Genomic DNA, 6,352 nt, shown 5'->3' with positions numbered 1-6,352 from the left:
TTGGTAACTTTGTATAAAAACTCTCCAATGTTGTGTTTGGTAACTTTGTATAAAAACTCTCCAATGTTGTGTTTGGTAACTTTGTATAAAAACTCCCCAATGTTGTGTTTGGTAACTTTGTATAAAAACTCTCCAATGTTGTGTTTGGTAACTTTGTATAAAAACTCTCCAATGTTGTGTTTGGTAACTTTGTATAAAAACTCCCTAATGTTGTGTTTGGTAACTTTGTATAAAAACTCCCCAATGTTGTGTTTGGTAACTTTGTATAAAAACTCCCTAATGTTGTGTTTGGTAACTTTGTATAAAAACTCCCCAATGTTGTGTTTGGTAACTTTGTATAAAAACTCCCAATGTTGTGTTTGGTAACTTTGTATAAAAACTCCCTAATGTTGTGTTTCGTAACTTTGTATAAAAACTCCCCAATGTTGTGTTTGGTAACTTTGTATAAAAACTCCACAATGTTGTGTTTGGTAACTTTGTATAAAAACTCCCGACTGTTGTGTTTGGTAACTTTGTATAAAAACTCCCTAATGTTGTGTTTGGTAACTTAATATAAAAACTCCCCAATGTTGTGTTTGGTAACTTTGTATGAAAACTCCCCAATGTTGTGTTTGGTAACTTTGTATAAAAACTCTCCAATGTTGTGTTTGGTAACTTTGTATAAAAACTCCCTAATGTTGTGTTTGGTAACTTTGTATCAAAACTCCCGACTGTTGTGTTTGGTAACTTTGTATAAAAACTCCCTAATGTTGTGTTTGGTAACTTTGTATAAAAACTCCACAATGTTGTGTTTGGTAACTTTGTATAAAAACTCTCCAATGTTGTGTTTGGTAACTTTGTATAAAAACTCCCCAATGTTGTGTTTGGTAACTTTGTATCAAAACTCCCGACTGTTGTGTTTGGTAACTTTGTATAAAAACTCTCCAATGTTGTGTTTGGTAACTTTGTATAAAAACTCTCCAATGTTGTGTTTGGTAACTTTGTATAAAAACTCCCTAATGTTGTGTTTGGTAACCTTGTATAAAAACTCCACAATGTTGTGTTTGGTAACTTTGTATAAAAACTCTCCAATGTTGTGTTTGGTAACTTTGTATAAAAACTCTCCAATGTTGTGTTTGGTAACTTTGTATAAAAACTCCCCAATGTTGTGTTTGGTAACTTTGTATAAAAACTCCCCAATGTTGTGTTTGGTAACTTTGTATAGAAACTCCCCAATGTTGTGTTTGGTAACTTTGTATAAAAACTCCCGACTGTTGTGTTTGGTAACTTTGTATAAAAACTCTCCAATGTTGTGTTTGGTAACTTTGTATAAAAACTCCCTAATGTTGTGTTTGGTAACTTTGTATAAAAACTCCCGACTGTTGTGTTTGGTAACTTTGTATAAAAACTCCCCAATGTTGTGTTTGGTAACTTTGTATAAAAACTCCCCAATGTTGTGTTTGGTAACTTTGTATAAAAACTCTCCAATGTTGTGTTTGGTAACTTTGTATAAAAACTCTCCAATGTTGTGTTTGGTAACTTTGTATAAAAACTCCCCAATGTTGTGTTTGGTAACTTTGTATAAAAACTCTCCAATGTTGTGTTTGGTAACTTTGTATAAAAACTCCCCAATGTTGTGTTTGGTAACTTTGTATAAAAACTCCCCAATGTTGTGTTTGGTAACTTTGTATAAAAACTCCCCAATGTTGTGTTTGGTAACTTTGTATAAAAACTCCCGACTGTTGTGTTTGGTAACTTTGTATAAAAACTCCCCAATGTTGTGTTTGGTAACTTTGTATAAAAACTCCCGACTGTTGTGTTTGGTAACTTTGTATAAAAACTACCCAATGTTGTGTTTGGTAACTTTGTATAAAAACTCTCCAATGTTGTGTTTGGTAACTTTGTATAAAAACTCCCGACTGTTGTGTTTGGTAACTTTGTATAAAAACTCCCCAATGTTGTGTTTGGTAACTTTGTATAAAAACTCTCCAATGTTGTGTTTGGTAACTTTGTATAAAAACTCCCCGACTGTTGTGTTTGGTAACTTTGTATAAAAACTCCCCAATGTTGTGTTTGGTAACTTTGTATAAAAACTCTCCAATGTTGTGTTTGGTAACTTTGTATAAAAACTCCCCAATGTTGTGTTTGGTAACTTTGTATAAAAACTCCCAATGTTGTGTTTGGTAACTTTGTATAAAAACTCTCCAATGTTGTGTTTGGTAACTTTGTATAAAAACTCCCGAATGTTGTGTTTGGTAACTTTGTATAAAAACTCCCCAATGTTGTGTTTGGTAACTTTGTATAAAAACTCTCCAATGTTGTGTTTGGTAACTTTGTATAAAAACTCCCCAATGTTGTGTTTGGTAACTTTGTATAAAAACTCCCAATGTTGTGTTTGGTAACTTTGTATAAAAACTCCCAATGTTGTGTTTGGTAACTTTGTATAAAAACTCTCCAATGTTGTGTTTGGTAACTTTGTATAAAAACTCTCCAATGTTGTGTTTGGTAACTTTGTATAAAAACTCCCCAATGTTGTGTTTGGTAACTTTGTATAAAAACTCCCCAATGTTGTGTTTGGTAACTTTGTATAAAAACTCCCCAATGTTGTGTTTGGTAACTTTGTATAAAACTCCCCAATGTTGTGTTTGGTAACTTTGTATAAAAACTCCCCAATGTTGTGTTTGGTAACTTTGTATAAAAACTCCCAATGTTGTGTTTGGTAACTTTGTATAAAAACTCCCGAATGTTGTGTTTGGTAACTTTGTATAAAAACTCCCCAATGTTGTGTTTGGTAACTTTGTATAAAAACTCCCCAATGTTGTGTTTGGTAACTTTGTATAAAAACTCCCTAATGTTGTGTTTGGTAACTTTGTATAAAAACTCCCCAATGTTGTGTTTGGTAACTTTGTATAAAAACTCTCCAATGTTGTGTTTGGTAACTTTGTATAAAAACTCTCCAATGTTGTGTTTGGTAACTTTGTATAAAAACTCCCTAATGTTGTGTTTGGTAACTTTGTATAAAAACTCTCCAATGTTGTGTTTGGTAACTTTGTATAAAAACTCCCAATGTTGTGTTTGGTAACTTTGTATAAAAACTCCCCAATGTTGTGTTTGGTAACTTTGTATAAAAACTCCCCAATGTTGTGTTTGGTAACTTTGTATAAAAACTCCCCAATGTTGTGTTTGGTAACTTTGTATAAAAACTCCCCGACTGTTGTGTTTGGTAACTTTGTATAAAAACTCCCGAATGTTGTGTTTGGTAACTTTGTATAAAAACTCCCCAATGTTGTGTTTGGTAACTTTGTATAAAAACTCCCCAATGTTGTGTTTGGTAACTTTGTATAAAAACTCCCCAATGTTGTGTTTGGTAACTTTGTATAAAAACTCCCCAATGTTGTGTTTGGTAACTTTGTATAAAAACTCCCGAATGTTGTGTTTGGTAACTTTGTATAAAAACTCCCTAATGTTGTGTTTGGTAACTTTGTATAAAAACTCTCCAATGTTGTGTTTGGTAACTTTGTATAAAAACTCCCCAATGTTGTGTTTGGTAACTTTGTATAAAAACTCCCTAATGTTGTGTTTGGTAACTTTGTATAAAAACTCCCTAATGTTGTGTTTGGTAACTTTGTATAAAACTCTCCCAATGTTGTGTTTGGTAACTTTGTATAAAAACTCCCCAATGTTGTGTTTGGTAACTTTGTATAAAAACTCCCCAATGTTGTGTTTGGTAACTTTGTATAAAAACTCCCTAATGTTGTGTTTGGTAACTTTGTATAAAACTCCCGAATGTTGTGTTTGGTAACTTTGTATAAAAACTCCCCAATGTTGTGTTTGGTAACTTTGTATAAAAACTCCCCAATGTTGTGTTTGGTAACTTTGTATAAAAACTCCCCAATGTTGTGTTTGGTAACTTTGTATAAAAACTCCCAATGTTGTGTTTGGTAACTTTGTATAAAAACTCCCCAATGTTGTGTTTGGTAACTTTGTATAAAAACTCCCCAATGTTGTGTTTGGTAACTTTGTATAAAAACTCCCCAATGTTGTGTTTGGTAACTTTGTATAAAAACTCTCCAATGTTGTGTTTGGTAACTTTGTATAAAAACTCCCAATGTTGTGTTTGGTAACTTTGTATAAAAACTCTCCAATGTTGTGTTTGGTAACTTTGTATAAAAACTCCCCAATGTTGTGTTTGGTAACTTTGTATAAAAACTCCCTAATGTTGTGTTTGGTAACTTTGTATAAAAACTCTCCAATGTTGTGTTTGGTAACTTTGTATAAAAACTCTCCAATGTTGTGTTTGGTAACTTTGTATAAAAACTCCCCAATGTTGTGTTTGGTAACTTTGTATAAAAACTCTCCAATGTTGTGTTTGGTAACTTTGTATAAAAACTCCCCAATGTTGTGTTTGGTAACTTTGTATAAAAACTCTCCAATGTTGTGTTTGGTAACTTTGTATAAAAACTCCCAATGTTGTGTTTGGTAACTTTGTATAAAAACTCCCAATGTTGTGTTTGGTAACTTTGTATAAAAACTCCCCAATGTTGTGTTTGGTAACTTTGTATAAAAACTCCCCAATGTTGTGTTTGGTAACTTTGTATAAAAACTCCCAATGTTGTGTTTGGTAACTTTGTATAAAAACTCCCCAATGTTGTGTTTGGTAACTTTGTATAAAAACTCTCCAATGTTGTGTTTGGTAACTTTGTATAAAAACTCTCCAATGTTGTGTTTGGTAACTTTGTATAAAAACTCCCCAATGTTGTGTTTGGTAACTTTGTATAAAAACTCTCCAATGTTGTGTTTGGTAACTTTGTATAAAACTCTCCAATGTTGTGTTTGGTAACTTTGTATAAAAACTCCCCAATGTTGTGTTTGGTAACTTTGTATAAAAACTCTCCAATGTTGTGTTTGGTAACTTTGTATAAAAACTCCCGAATGTTGTGTTTGGTAACTTTGTATAAAAACTCCCCAATGTTGTGTTTGGTAACTTTGTATAAAAACTCCCCAATGTTGTGTTTGGTAACTTTGTATAAAAACTCTCCAATGTTGTGTTTGGTAACTTTGTATAAAAACTCCCCAATGTTGTGTTTGGTAACTTTGTATAAAAACTCCCCAATGTTGTGTTTGGTAACTTTGTATAAAAACTCTCCAATGTTGTGTTTGGTAACTTTGTATAAAAACTCCACAATGTTGTGTTTGGTAACTTTGTATAAAAACTCCCCAATGTTGTGTTTGGTAACTTTGTATAAAAACTCTCCAATGTTGTGTTTGGTAACTTTGTATAAAAACTCTCCAATGTTGTGTTTGGTAACTTTGTATAAAACTCCCCAATGTTGTGTTTGGTAACTTTGTATAAAAACTCTCCAATGTTGTGTTTGGTAACTTTGTATAAAACTCTCCAATGTTGTGTTTGGTAACTTTGTATAAAAACTCTCCAATGTTGTGTTTGGTAACTTTGTATAAAAACTCCCCAATGTTGTGTTTGGTAACTTTGTATAAAACTCTCCAATGTTGTGTTTGGTAACTTTGTATAAAAACTCTCCAATGTTGTGTTTGGTAACTTTGTATAAAAACTCTCCAATGTTGTGTTTGGTAACTTTGTATAAAAACTCTCCAATGTTGTGTTTGGTAACTTTGTATAAAAACTCTCCAATGTTGTGTTTGGTAACTTTGTATAAAAACTCTCCAATGTTGTGTTTGGTAACTTTGTATAAAAACTCTCCAATGTTGTGTTTGGTAACTTTGTATAAAAACTCTCCAATGTTGTGTTTGGTAACTTTGTATAAAAACTCTCCAATGTTGTGTTTGGTAACTTTGTATAAAAACTCTCCAATGTTGTGTTTGGTAACTTTGTATAAAAACTCCCTAATGTTGTGTTTGGTAACTTTGTATAAAAACTCTCCAATGTTGTGTTTGGTAACTTTGTATAAAAACTCTCCAATGTTGTGTTTGGTAACTTTGTATAAAAACTCTCCAATGTTGTGTTTGGTAACTTTGTATAAAAACTCTCCAATGTTGTGTTTGGTAACTTTGTATAAAAACTCCCTAATGTTGTGTTTGGTAACTTTGTATAAAAACTCCCCAATGTTGTGTTTGGTAACTTTGTATAAAAACTCCACAATGTTGTGTTTGGTAACTTTGTATAAAAACTCTCCAATGTTGTGTTTGGTAACTTTGTATAAAAACTCTCCAATGTTGTGTTTGGTAACTTTGTATAAAAACTCCCCAATGTTGTGTTTGGTAACTTTGTATAAAAACTCTCCAATGTTGTGTTTGGTAACTTTGTATAAAAACTCTCCAATGTTGTGTTTGGTAACTTTGTATAAAAACTCCCTAATGTTGTGTTTGGTAACTTTGTATAAAAACTCTCCAATGT

Source organism: Pecten maximus, chromosome 17, assembly GCF_902652985.1.
Source record: "Pecten maximus chromosome 17, xPecMax1.1, whole genome shotgun sequence".
NCBI lineage: Eukaryota > Metazoa > Mollusca > Bivalvia > Pectinida > Pectinidae > Pecten > Pecten maximus.
The sequence above is the reverse complement of the archived record's forward strand: the minus strand, read 5'-3'. Positions refer to the sequence as shown.